This window comes from Ursus maritimus, unplaced genomic scaffold (genome assembly GCF_017311325.1).
Source record: "Ursus maritimus isolate PB19 unplaced genomic scaffold, ASM1731132v1 scaffold_1, whole genome shotgun sequence".
NCBI lineage: Eukaryota > Metazoa > Chordata > Mammalia > Carnivora > Ursidae > Ursus > Ursus maritimus.
The window spans coordinates 50,698,925-50,713,387 of record NW_024423343.1 but is presented as its reverse complement, the minus strand read 5'-3'; the positions used below and the strand labels follow the sequence as shown (position 1 = coordinate 50,713,387).

Genomic DNA, 14,463 nt, shown 5'->3' with positions numbered 1-14,463 from the left:
GTCTTCAGACCATGATCAGAGCCCATGAGACTCTTAGTCACTCGGAGTCATTTTGTGTAAAAGGGGACTTTTCTGCCCACACTTTCTTCTTTTGATTTGATTGGAATTGTATGAGCTATAGGAGTGAGGTGATGTGTGGGAAAGGTTGAGAAATGGAGGAATTCTGATGCAAAGCTGCCTGATGTAATATAAGGTGAAAAATAGTTGGGAGTTAATATTTCCTTACTAGGCCAAAGTACAAGTTTTCTTTCATATATTCCTCCAAAAGCAAAGAATATGAGAAGCTTTTTGCTCTTAAGTGGTCCTCCATATTTTGTTGACTTGTTAGAATCTTTATTTGCTATTCTATTTTCTATATCTATACCTATAATGTTAAAAATACTAACAGAAAAGGAGAAAGAAAAAAAAAACATGTATTACTACAAAATATAGGAAGAGTTGCTCAACCTGGGTTTAATTAGGAGAATAAGACCACAGTGAGCTACCATTTCACACACAATAGACTGGAAAAAATTAAGCAGTCTTATAATATCAAGTGTTGGTGAGGATATGGATCAACTGGATTTCTCATTCATTGCTGGTAGGAATATAAGTAGAAAATATTTTTTTATAATAATTATATCCAGCATTACCTTGTAAATGAGAGCACTGCAGACCATTTGACTCAGCAATTCTACTCCCTTATGCATATACAGTCATATGTACCAGGAAATAGGAACATATGTTTATAATAGCCCTACACTGGAAACAACCCAAGTGTGGCCCCCAAATGAATCAATGATAGTGTTGTGTGCCAAAGATAATGATTGCATCCAAAATAAAAGACTAAATAAAACCAGAAGGACTACAAGCATCTAAAAAAGCATGTAAAACATAGAATGTATGTAATTACTTGCTGAATAGATGAATGATAGAAGTCATTGATTTGGGGATACTACGTGACTCTAGGTATTGATGAATGTTTAAGAAGACTTTGCTGACTAATTTCTCTCTGATGAGAACAAATATTTATTAAAAGCTTCTTTACCAAATATTTTCTCATCACTTAATTATTATGTATTATATTAGTTTGTATTTTGCTGTGTAAACAGTACTAAAATATTGTCACCCTGCTCATTTTGTAACTGAACTGGATTATAAACTTCTGGAGGGCAAGGACCACATTGTTCAGTTTCCTTTCTCTTACAGAACTACATGAAGTGTGCATAGCGGTAACTGCTTAGGACTTAATGGCGAAACAAAACTCCATTCAAATTTTCCTCCCTTCCAAAAAAAATCTGTCTTGAAAAGGGACAAATCATGGTCAAAAGCAGGATCTTTCAAGCAGGCTAAGTGCTATGCGACTTCAAGTGGATTCATTCATTCATTCATTCATTCATTCATTGCATAGGTAAGCAGGATGGCAAGAGCAGAGGGACAGGGAGAGAGAGAATCTTAAGCAGGCAGGGCTCAATCTCAGGACCCTGAGATCACGACCTGAGCTGAAATCAAGAGTTGGATGCTTAACTGACTGAGCTGCCCAGGCCACCCCTCCTCAAGAGGATACTTTTAAAGAAAAGTTAAACATAAAAAAGAAAAGCTTAACATATATGGTGAAGTTGCGGCAATTATCTCTGTGTGTAGGAATATGTTTGTGACAAATACAAAGAAAATCTTATGTGGTAATTCTGAGATATAATGAAATTCTTAGCACACAAGGCATCAACGATAGAAAAACATTGTATATCTGATATTCATCCAATTAAAAGCATGCTAAACAGTGTGCTACGCTCATTATCTTGCAGAGAAAAATGGAATCCAGGAAGCTGTTGATATTTCAGTTCTAAGAGGTTATTTTTGTTGTTGTTGTTTAATCAAGTACTAATCAGGAGAGATGCACTTTATAACAAGAGAGCCAATTTATCTGACTTCAAAACTACCCAGGCAGTTAGCCTTAGATTATTCTTAGAAGTATGTTAGCCCATTTCCAATTAAACTGCACTTCCTGTTGTTACAGTGGTTACAAGAGGCACAAATTGAAAGAGAAGAGGAAAATATGCTTCCCCACCCTTTTCCTTCTACCCAGTTCATCACCAATTTAAACCCTCTGATATGCTAATTGGTTCATAGGTATTAGAGGAGAATCTTTTGAGAGAAAGCAACAGAAATCCCAAACCAAAATAACTCACCCAGAGAGGGAGTTTATTGTTTCATTAACTGAGCACTCTATATCTGCTATGACCAGGATTTATTGCTAGTTATGTTTCCTCTGGGTTGGCTCCATTTTAAAACAGGCTTTTCAGTGGTGGTTCCATGTCTTGTCTAACAGGAAAGAGAACTTGTCTCCTTCAAGCGTAGAGCAAAAACTTGGTTCTCGCAGGCTCATATTGAGCCTTGGACCCATCCCTTAATTACTGTGCCCAGGGAAAGGGAATTAGTTTAGACTTATGATACATGCCTCCTCTGTAGACAGGGCTGGGTCAGTTGACCGCAAATACTTAGGCTGCATCTGGAACAGCCTGATACTTGCACAAAATTTAGCGTACTGTTACCAAAGGTAACTATGCTAAATGTTGCAGTCACCTATTACATTAGAGCCTTCAAGTCAGTCTCACATTTTCTTATATCTTTAATAACTATGGGCTATATATCGTCTTGGGCATAGAGATATGAGAGAGACACACAGCAAGATAGAACAATTTTTTGTTCCTTGGTTGGCAAAAGAAGGTGCAAGCAACTTTTTTTGCTAGGTGACTTACAAAGGGTCAATTTAGAACTGTTTTTCTTAATTCTGAGAAGAGTTTCTGGAAGGTCTCTTCTTATTCAAATGGAAGAAGTAGGAACCCATTGATTCACAAGTATGTATCAGAATACTTTGTGGCTTGATAAAGTTTTCTCCAAAGAAACTTTGCAACGCAAGCTTGGGGGAAATTGAAGTAAATTTGTATTGTCAAGGATGTCTCAGGGGGAAATAGAATCTCCCCATTCCAGTAGAGCCCACCTATCTAGAGCACCAGATAGATTGAAAAGATTTCAAATAAGTTTCCCCTGTGTCTCCCAAAGGAGCATTCGCCCTGAGGGAAGACAGATGTTTGGCTAGTGAATTGTAGGAAATCCTAAAAGAAGTTTCATTCCATAACAGTTTGTGGCTGGAAGATCTCTCTGTCATGAGAGGTGCACTGTGAAAACAATGGCCCTGGACTGAAAGGGTAAAAGGAGACCTGGAACTTCAGAAGCCTGTATGTGGTGGACCTTACGTGTGTGTGGCATCACTGGCGAGGGTAGAAAGGTTCAAATGATGCACTAGACTAGATCTGTTAAGTGCAATGTATTTGTATGGCAGTGACAACAGAAATGACCATTGATTGTTGGGGCTGGCATGAAACTGGTCAGACAGCTTGAGTGCCAGCCTTCTCTCCTCCTCCTTTAGTATTTCTCTTTCCCCCTCCTTGCCTCCTTCCCTTCCTTTGTTAATTCTCCTGCTAACAACAAGTAGCTGAGAAACAGGGATGACCCCTTTGGGTTACACAGGCATCCACAGTTCTTGACAACTTGGTTAAAGGGAGAGGTTTTAAGAGGTAGACATTGGATTTCCTTTTAAAATTGTCCTGTGGGGGATTGAATGATTAATTTAAAGATTTATGATCTTAATTATACCTAAAGCTGGTAATGCAGGCTACATTGATTTTACCAGATTAATTAAAAAAAAAAATCCCACAAAACAAAACCCTAAAACTTAGAGAGTTATTCCTAAGAATTCTGCTATTCCTTCTGCTTTCTGGCTTCCGAACCTGATCAGGCTTAAAATTATCTTTAAAATAAATTATTCCCATACCATCAAATGTAGGTGTGGGTGTTAGTAACATATCTAAAGAAAGAGTAAAACAAGTAGAAAAGGGGAGGGGTTGTTGGTCAGCAGAGAAAAATGAGGGCCAGAGAGTGGAGAGTCAAGCGTTGGCACTTCTCACTCCTGCAGAGGGAATGCTGGCTCATGGGCCTGTCAGACATCTTGGCAGGAGTATTTCCATTCTCAGTCAAGTTTCCTTAGCCAGATGCCATTGAACAATCAAATCAAATAATTAGTTCCCTTCATTTTCAAATTCCATGTTCATAAAGCAAACTTATATGTTAGCCTCCCCATAGGGAAATCATTTACTAAATATATATTCAGTGGACTCCCTGGTGGCAGAGGATGGCAACATTAAACTGAGCTTTGAAAACACAAATTTCAAAGTTAATAGAATAAATATATTGGAAAATGTAAATATAAACGAAGACAATATCATTCTCAACTCAAACTAAAATGGATGATTAAAGGAGGTCAGCTTTCTCACAAAGACTGTCAAGAGAGCAAGAAGTTTGTGTTGGACTTTTATTCTTTGTTTTTTTGAGAGACTTGTCATGTGCAATGTGGGGTACACAGCACAGAACATGAGACTTATGTTTTCTGCCCTGTTCTGGTCCGAGGGTTCCGGGAAGTCTTCCTTGGGAAAATAGCATGTGACCTGGGATGTGGGATCTGAGAGAGGAGGAGCATTAATGGTAGCAGAAGACAGTGGGAAAGATTTCTAAATTGTATCAGTCAGGACTCTTGGTTACAAGCAATAGAAGCCAACTGACTATCAGATTAAAAAACAAATCACTGAGAAAATATTGGTTATGTCAGAGAATTAATTGGGAGATTGGGAAATAGGGTTAGAGAACAAGAATCCAAAAAGGTTAGATAATGGAAAATATAGTCCAGAATACACCATGGTAATTTTTGCTTCAGATGCTATAACTGGTGCTGTCCCCACTTGATATTTGTGCTGAGCTGTAAGTAAGCTGACTGCTACTGTGCCCTTGTTTCTTTTTTACAGTTTTCAAAATTTTGGTGGGAACATCCGATTGGCCAAGTATGGTAGCCATTTTCTAAGATGGGCTCCTATTGATGATTACTACTTGGTATTCATCCTTTTGTGTAGTCTCCCCTTAACCCCCCATCCCAATATTGTATTAGGATTGATCTCTGTGGCCAATAATATAAAAGAAGTAATGGTATGTAAACTTCTGAGGCCAGATCATAAAAGATAATGTCATTTCTGCTTTGTTCTCTCTTGGACCACTTGCATCAGAGGAAGCCAGCTGCCATGTTATGAGGGCACTTACATACTTCTCCTTTTGAGGAAGTATAAGTGGTGAGGAACTAAGGCCTCCTGCCAAAAACAACACCAACAAGTCAGCCATGTGTGTGAACCATCTTGGAAGTGGATCCTCTAGTCACTGTTAAGATTCAGCTGATGCCTTGATTACAGCTTCATGAGAGATTAAGCTGGAATGGCCCAGCTAAGCTACTCCTGAAATCCTGTCCTGCAGAAACTGTGTGAAATAATAAATACTTATTTTGTTTTAAATTGCTAAATTTTAGGGTAATTTGTTATGCAGAAATAGGTCATGCAGAAATAGGCAATATACATGCCTGGTTCTTACCTGGAAGAGAGAGAAGGTATCTCATTTTAGAGATGAGGAAATTAACTCAGATTTCAAAAGTCAGAATTTTTTTCAAAATCACTTAATAAATATTTGCATGGCCCTACTCTATACCAGCCACTGTTCTAAATGCTTTACAGATATTAACTCATATCATTCCCCTAGCAGCCCTATGAAGTAGGCATTCTTAATACCTACTATAGACTGAATTGTGTCTCCCCCAAAACAATTATGTTGCAGCCTTAACCTCCAGTGTGACTATATTTGGAGATGGGTCCCCTAAAGAAGTAATAGAGGTTAAATGAGGTCATACGTGTGGGGGCCCTAATACACTATGGTTGATGTCCTTAGAAGAGGAAGAGCCCCCAGGGACATACAAGCACAGAGAAAAAGCCATCTGCCAGTCAAGGAGGGTAGGCTGCAGGAGGAACCAAACCTACTGACACTTTAATCTTAGGCTTCCAACCTCAGAATGTGAGAAAATAGCTTTCTGTTGTGCAAGCTACCCAGTCTGTGGTGTGTTATGGCAGTCCTAGCTAATACTAGTCAACACCATAGGTTGGCATGACTCAGGCTATTCCGATTGCTGCTTTGACTCTGCTGTCCATTCTGCCAAGCGCGCCACTTTGCCTTTACTGGTTGAGGTTGTATACAAAGAAATTGAAGCACAGGGAAGTGACCAGTCCACAGTCACATAGTTGTTAATAGTAAATTGGGATTTGAACTCGCAAAACGAATCCACTATACTGCATGTTAATAAATCCGGGCAAGAAGATTTTAACAGATACACTTTTCCCTGTGAATTTTGTGTCCTGTACATTTTTAAATTGAAATTATTGATATAGATTCTAAATAAGTTTAATAAGGAGTTTTAAAAATTATTTTAGTCTCAGCATTGGGAAAACTGGACAGCTATGTGAAAAAGAATGAAACTGAACCATTTTCTTACACCATACACAAAAATAAACTCAAAATGGATTAAGGACCTAAATGTGAGACCTGAAACCATAAAAATCCTAGAAAAGAACACAGGCAGTAATTTCTCTGACGTTGGCCATAGCAACAATTTTTCTAGATAGGTCTCCTGAGGCAAGGAAAACAAGAGCAAAAATAAACCATTGGGACTACATCAAAATAAAAAGCTTCTGCACAGCGAAGGAAATAATCCACAAATCTAAAAGATAACCTATGGGATGGGAGAAGATTTTGCAAATGACCTGTCCAATAAAGGGTTAGTATCCAAAATATATAAAAGCTTATACGACTCACCATCAAAGAACCAAATAATCCAATTAAAAATGCACAGAAGACAAGAAAAGACATTTCTCCAGATTAGACACCCAGATGGCCAGCAGACACGTGAGAAGGTGTGCAGCATCACTGATCATCAGGGAAATGCAAATCAAAACCACAATGAGGTATCACCTCACACCTGTCAGAACGGCTAAAATAAAAAACACAAGAAACAACAAGTCTTGGTAAGGATGTGCAGAAAAAGGAACCCTCTTGCACTGTTGGTGGGAATGCAAACTGGTGCACCTACTGTGGAAATATCCTATAATTACGCTACTGAGTATTTGCCCAAAGAATAGGAAAACACTAATTCAAAAAGACATGCACCCCTATGTTTATCGAAGCATTATTTACAATAACCAAATTATGGAAACAGCCTAAGTGTCCATGGACAGATGAATGGATAAAGAAGATGTGGTATATATATACAATGGAGTAGTACTCAGCCATAAAGAAGAAAGATGTTGTGCCATTTGCAACAACATGGATGGATCTAGAACGTACAATGCTGAGTAAAATAGGTAGAAGACAAATACCATGTGATTTCATTCATGTGAAATTTAAGAAACAAAAAGAGACAAACCAAAAAACAGACTCTTAAGTATAGACAACAAACTGATGGTTACCAAAGGGAGGTGGGTGGAGGGATGCGTGAAATAGGAAAAGGGGATTAAAAGTATATGTATCATGATGAGGACTGGGTATAGAATTGCCGAATCACTATGTTGTACACCTGAAACTAATATAACACTGTATGTTACCTATACTGGAATTTAAAAAGTTGTTTTGGTCATCATTGGAACAGAATAAAAGATCCATTCTGAATTTTCTGGACTATTTGAAAAATGTCATTTATGACTAAATGTTTGCCTGGGATACGCTGAACTGTAAATAAGTCCCAACTGTCACTGTGTCCTTCTCCTTCACCCTCTCAGGTTTCCAAATGCCCGCAGTGACATTTGACTGGCTGAGCCTTGGTCATGGACCCAACACCTTTCTGCCAGTTAAATGCAGTTAACTTTCTCAGCTGTGTGGCGGGAAACCCTCATGTAATAACTTAGATGGAGAAAGAATCCCCAGTACTCTTTTGTGTTAACCCAAAAGTACTTCAAGACATCCTCAGTCCTTGCCTTGTACTGAGACACTCAGCACTTGGTTGGTTCCTCAGAACATACCCAATTTTGTAATGCATTTATGAGGTATTAATATTTTACTAAAACTTCTGTGCAGAGGGCAGGATTCCCCTTGCAGAGTCCAGCAGAACCTTTGTATGATTAATTTGGTTTTCATCCTTAAAGTTCCTCTTCTTGCCATGAGTCTCAGCTGCCCTTTTATCCCCTTCTCTTCCCTTCCACAGACTCTAAAAACCCCCTCTGCTGTCTTGACCCTTCCAGTTCCACGCAGACTCAACTTGGTAAAACAGATGTCCTAACTCTGGTGGAGCGCCAACTGCCCATTGCAAACTCCACCGCCTGGAGTGAACCTCGCAGGATGGTTTGGGTGAAGAGGGAGGGCGTAGAGGAAGCCACGAATGGGCGGGGGGCTGCCTGGCTTGCTTTCAAGATGCTCAAATTTAATGGAAAACATATACTCAAACTGCGAAACCACGAAGACACCTGTGCTGGCTAAGGAACATATGTTTAGTTGGTTTGCTGCTCCTTCTTCAGTGTCCTCTCTCTAGTTCAAGTGACTTTTCAAAATATTCGTTCCAGTAATAGGAAGCTGAGATAGCAGGGTACAATGACCTGCAGCGGTGACGAGAGAGAGTTGGGTAAATCACCAGTGAGGTCATGGCTTGTAGATAGAAAAACCGGTTAATTCATACTGCAATCACCACAATTCAATTTCAGCTCAAATCTGAAAACCAATTGTCATTTTTATAATTTCATTGACAGCCTACATCCTTATTCTGCACTTAATTTGCCAGGTGGTATTAGGTTTTCTACTCTAGGACAATGTTTGAAGTGCTGACCCAGTGCCAGCTGATGGAGAGGCTTAAATTAAAAACGGGGCTATACATGCAAATTGGTAGGGACCTGGCATGTGGCAACTTCCGTCTTTTGCCAATAAGACCATTGCCCTTGTTTGAGCCACTTCAGGACCAAAATGTATCTATATCACACATTTGTGAAACAAAGCAATCAGATCTTGGTGGGAGAGGGTATGGATTAACTTACTCTGTTTTGTTTTGTTTTTTTTCTTTCTCAAGTAGCAGATTTTCAGTAAGAGATTTTGTATCATCTCTGTGTGTGGTATTTTCAGAGAATGCTGTAACTGAATAAAGTATTAACGCACTTAAAGCTAAACATTGATGTGTAATGAACAATCTGCTAAATGCTAATATAATTTATCCTTTTTAAAATTTATAAACATGACATATTGCATGCACTTAGTGCTAATCTATTTTAGACATTCATTTGGTTTGACCTATGACCATAATACATTATGTTCCTTGAGATATTTATCTTGTCATTTGGAAACAAGATTACAATTAATGCGACACACATGACTTTAAATTACTACCTCAACTAGAGATGTGTGAGTAATGAATTAGCCACAGCTTTGAACCCTCTGCTTATAATTTAAATTACCAGCCCTTAGCTGATGCCTCATTGTAATCCATTAAACAAGTCACAGAATCAAAGAACCATATCTAGTTTTTGATACCAGACCTAGTGATGATATTTTTTCCATTTAATTTACCTAACCCTAAGCAGATGTATCCAAATTCGTAAAATGAAAATAATTATAAAAAAGAGCATTTATATATTAATGATATTAATTCTAGAATAAAGCCATAGCCAGAGTTCATCTAAACTAGATGTACAAAAACATTATCCTTTTTTCCTGTATTCCACTTTTAAGGAGAAAAAAATGATATTGGAAGAAGTGAGCTCATACCAAGGATTTAGTCCGCAAGACATTTTTCAGGAGAGAGCTCCATAAGAAAAAGTCCAATTTATTATGTTTTCTATACCTCCTTCTCAGCATTGACTTTGCCAGACTCTAAGTCCTATTTATTTTTAGTTTTATTTATTTATTTTAAAGATTTTATTTATTTGAGAGAGAGAGAATGAATACATGTGGATGAGTGGGGGGAGGGGCAGACTCCCCGCAGAGCAGGGAGCCCGATGATGCGGGGCTCAATCCCAGAACCCTGAGATCATGACCTGAGCTGAAGGCAGATGCTTAACAGACTAAGCCACCCAGGCGCCCCTGTAAGTTCTGTTTAGAAGCATACTAAATATTTGTTGAATGATGTTGATGGTGATAAATGATAACCATTTATTATGAATACTTGTAGATTAAATTTTGCCTGCTATCTTCCATTTGCTAGGACTGGATAGATACTTTAAGAATAACTGACATACGATATTATATTAGTTTCAGGTGTACAACCTAGTGATCTGATATTTGTGTACCTTACGAAATGATCATTACAATGCGTCTAGTTGCCATCTGTCACCATACAAAGTTGATATGTTATTGACCATATTCCCTATGCTGTACATTATATTGCCATGTATTTTTTATTTTATAACTGGGAGATTGTTCCTCTTAATGACTTTCACTTAGTTCATCCATCCCCCTAACCCCTCCCCTTAATAAACTATTTATTAAGCCCTTACCGTATGCTAGACATTGTACTAAAGCATATTTTATGTATAAATTCATGTTTTGTATGTTTACTCATATACATATATATCATATATACTTACATGTGATATATACTTAATAAATATTATGTATGTATATAATTTAATATAGATAAAATCTCTCTCCAACAAGATAATAAGGGTCTTAAGAGTAGAGATTATCTTAAGCCTTTTTAGTACTTTCCCCCACGTGCCTGGCAAAATGTTATCACACAGTTGTCACTCAATAAGGACATGCTGACTTAAGATGTTCTTTTATGACTTCACATTTTATAGTGTACTAGACGGCAAATAGTCCCACAGGGTGACTAGAACCACAGATAACCCAATCCAATGGCAAAATAGTAATCATCTGAGAAGCATAGCTTTCTCTCTGATATATTAAAATGCTGTAGATTAACTAGAGTCAATCTATCAACAAGTGAAATGCCTGGTATTAGGCTGGAGTGGTGGGTAGATAAACTTCTCTGCATTTACAGTCTAACTGCAGACCCCAGAGTAGAATATATGAACACAAGAACTATTTACTGCTGAATCATTTGGTACTATCTAAAACAGGAGTTCAGACAGGAAGGTATTAGAAAGGGAACAGAATAACAGAATAATTCCTCAACTGCACAGGTGTCTGGATCAGACTGATGGGGCATGAATCTGGACTCCGCTACCTTTTTACTGTATATCTTGAGGCAGATTACTTAACTGCTCTGAGCTTTTTGCATCTCTTAAACATAGAACTACCTCCCTGTGAAGCTGTGATAAATAAGGTCACATATGTTAAACACTTAGAACACTGCCTTACACATGCTGAATAGTCCTTTGGGTTAATCAGAAAAGGTTTCAAGGTAAAATGATACTTTAGCTAAATCTGAAAGAGTGAAGCTATGGGTAAGAGAGGGAGAGGTCAAGGACAATGCAGTTAGAGGAAGAGCGGAAGCTCAAGAAGGCAAGGATGAGAACAATACACATTAGCAAGAGTTGGGGAGTCTTTTTTTTTTTTTTTTTTTTTTTTTTTTTTTTTTTTTACAGATTTTACTTATTTGTTTGACAGGGAGAGAGAGCGCGCAAGCAGGGGGAGAGGCAGAGGGAGAGGCAGACTCCTCTCTGAGCAGGGAGCCCAATGTGGAACTCGATCCCAGGACCTTGGGATCATGACCTGAGCTGAAGGCAGACACTTAACCGACTGAGCCACTCAGGTGCCCCAAGAGTCAGGGAGTCTTAAAATGGAGTGGAAGAAGTTAGCAGTAGGGGAAAAATTAAATTTATTCAGTAAAATAGGTTCAGATAGTTGGAAGCCTAAGGAGGTGTTTAGATTGGAAATGACATGCAAGTGAGTATCCTCAACTTCTTCATTCTCTGCCTGTAGTCCTCTGAACCTAAGTTGGAGATGGCGTATTGTTGTGACTGAATAGTCCTTTATCTGTGCTTTTTTTCCCCAGCACTTGGCATGTTGTCTTGTGTATTATGAGCAATAACTATATTTTTTACATAAATTAATGAGTTTGCATGCTGACAATCCCTCTTTGCTTTTTGTTGTATAGGTCTACAAAAGAGAAAAAGTATATACATATTAAAGATGACCAGTAAGTGCTTGGCCTTAAAGCTCTATGAAAGTCTAATATGAATTATATTTAATGTAGAGTATATCTTTGTAAATGCCCTCCCTCATGGTGCCAAATTCTTTGGTATTACTCACAGTATATTAAGAGAGTACTCTGAATGTTTTAATGATAGAATTAATTATAATGAATATTGACTTAGAATATCTATATCAAAACTTTTCCCTATTTTTTCAATAAGAAATTTACATCTTTTGGCAATTTACATTTTAGTTTCTTGAACTTATTGTACGGTTTCACAAATTAAGGCCACCGATAACTTCATCTGTAGAACGACTCAATAGGATACATTGTGAAAAAAGAAAATAGGACATTTTCCAAAATACCAGGCCTAATTTTAAGTGAAATTAATCTGTTATCTGCCTGCTAGATAGCTTGGTTTTCCCATTCCCAAAGACCTGGGAATAATTTGCTTTTATTGAACTTGCTGATTGTACTCCAAGAAAAATGTCTTTGAAAAATAAATTGTTTTTTCTGTCCTTTAGATATAGCTATTTGAGGAGTTTATAGGATTTTCCTAGGTGTCTGATTGAAGCTGTCTGATTCTTATGTAGATTTTCTCCAACATACAACATTTGGTTTGCAGAACGGTGGCTCACAGGAAAATGGCTGCCTCACAGAGGCAGAAGTATAATTATGATCTCATTAGAAATATTTAAATATAAATAACATTCTATATTTGTCCTTGTCACTTGTCTAGGTTTTGACAGGAGGAGCTGGTTTTGATGGGATTCCCGTGGCCCCATAGATTTTCTCCTGTTATCCAATTTTCCGCTGCACTGATCTCCTTCTGTCAACTGACCGCCAGCCAGCCTTACACTTGCCCGAGAGGAGGAGCAAAGCTTTGTATTATAGTGGACAGAGGAAGGAGAACAAAAAACTGAATTTTCCCCTCCAAGTACTATCCTCTCTCTTTCTAATGGAAAATTCCATCATCTGAGGGGTTGGGAGGATAGGGGGATAGGGGACAGGGAAGATGTCACGTTTTCATTCAATTGTGCAAGACAATGTTGCGAATCTGACCAGATACCAAGCTGAGCCACATACAGATCAGCAGAGTTTTCCGGGATGCTTGGAGTCACAAGAGTGGCTGAAATGCTGCCAAAACTGGTTTGTGCTGAGTATTCCCTCGCATTTCAAATATTGGCTTGCTGTAGTATCAAATGAAAGGATACTTACCAATCCCAGTGTAAGGAAAAAGAATAGGGGCATTTTCCCTCTGTGTGAAGATGTTGCAGTGGATGGTGTTTTATTTGGAGGTTTTCCATTGACATTGGCTCATAGTTCAGGGACTAGAGCAGAGATCAGACAGATAACAAAAATGAGTGGATTTGACGGAATGTTAAACAGTAGGGAAAAGTGAGAAGTAGGGTGAGGTGTCAAGGTTAGGCCCCATCCGAAAGCCTTCAAAATACCAAACTGCAAAAACCAGATCAAACTGGAAAATACTCTTGAGGTCACACCTATTTTTAAGCTCAATGTGGCCTGTGGCGTTTTGGATATTATCTCTAGATTAGAGAAAGAGTGGTCCTATGGGCTTTCCAAGGAACCAGTGATACTGAAAGGACAGGTTTTTAGAACTATGATCACTAATTGTTTAGATCAAGACCTTATCGAGTCTCAGGAACTGTATTTGTCCTTTATTTGTAAAATTTAAGCCTTACAAAAATCTTTGAAAAATTGATTACATGCATAAAAAGGTATAAAGTGCATCAAATATTTTCCTTATTTACATTATAAGGGAAACTTTTGAGTTTCTGTTAGAATCTTGGGACTATATTTAACATCACATGGATCAATTTCTATACTTATAAGTATACACACATTATACAGAATTGAAAATGTTGAACTGGGCGCCTGGGTGGCTCAGTCAGTTAAGTGTCTGCCTTCGGCTCAGGTTGTGATCCCAGCATCCTGGGATCAAGCCCCACAGAGGGAGCCTGCTTCTCCCTCTCCCTTTGCGCCTCCATCAACTCAGTGCTCCCTCTATTTCGCTCTCTCTCAAATAATAAGTAAATAAAATCTTTTTAAAAAATGTTGAACTATATAAGAAAAATGTTTATTTTAAGAAGCTCTGGTGTCAGCCATTAAAATTTAAAGTTCCATTCTGAATTTAGTGAAATGCCTTACTGAATAACGTATGATAGCCTCGCGAGGGCATGATAGTTAAGATAGTGGGAACAAATGTGAAAGAAATTCATCCATCTTACTTTTCTAGGGAGTCCGTGCTTTAAAATGGAGGTTGTACAACCCTATGGATCAGGGATATTTGTTTTTACCCTCCGTCACATAGCAAATGAAAAAGACTAATCTACCTTCTAATATCAAAGGAAGTCATGACGCTTATCAGAGTTCTGGGGCTTTGGGGAATTGTTCAATGCTTGAGTATTTGCCGATTTAAAATAGGAATCGGATCATTTAAAGCCATTATATCCTGCTTGTGGATACAA

General features: G+C 38.1%; 1 long non-coding RNA gene across 1 annotated transcript in view; it reads left to right on the top strand.

Moving 5' to 3' along the window:
• LOC103659634 overlaps positions 1–14,030 on the top strand; it is a 134,739-nt gene extending 120,709 nt beyond the window's left edge. The window contains exon 3 of the long non-coding RNA XR_005838246.1: positions 12,714–14,030. This is a non-coding gene — a long non-coding RNA (uncharacterized LOC103659634). The remainder of the gene's footprint in view (positions 1–12,713) is intronic.
• The last annotated feature ends 433 nt before the right edge of the window (positions 14,031–14,463 follow it).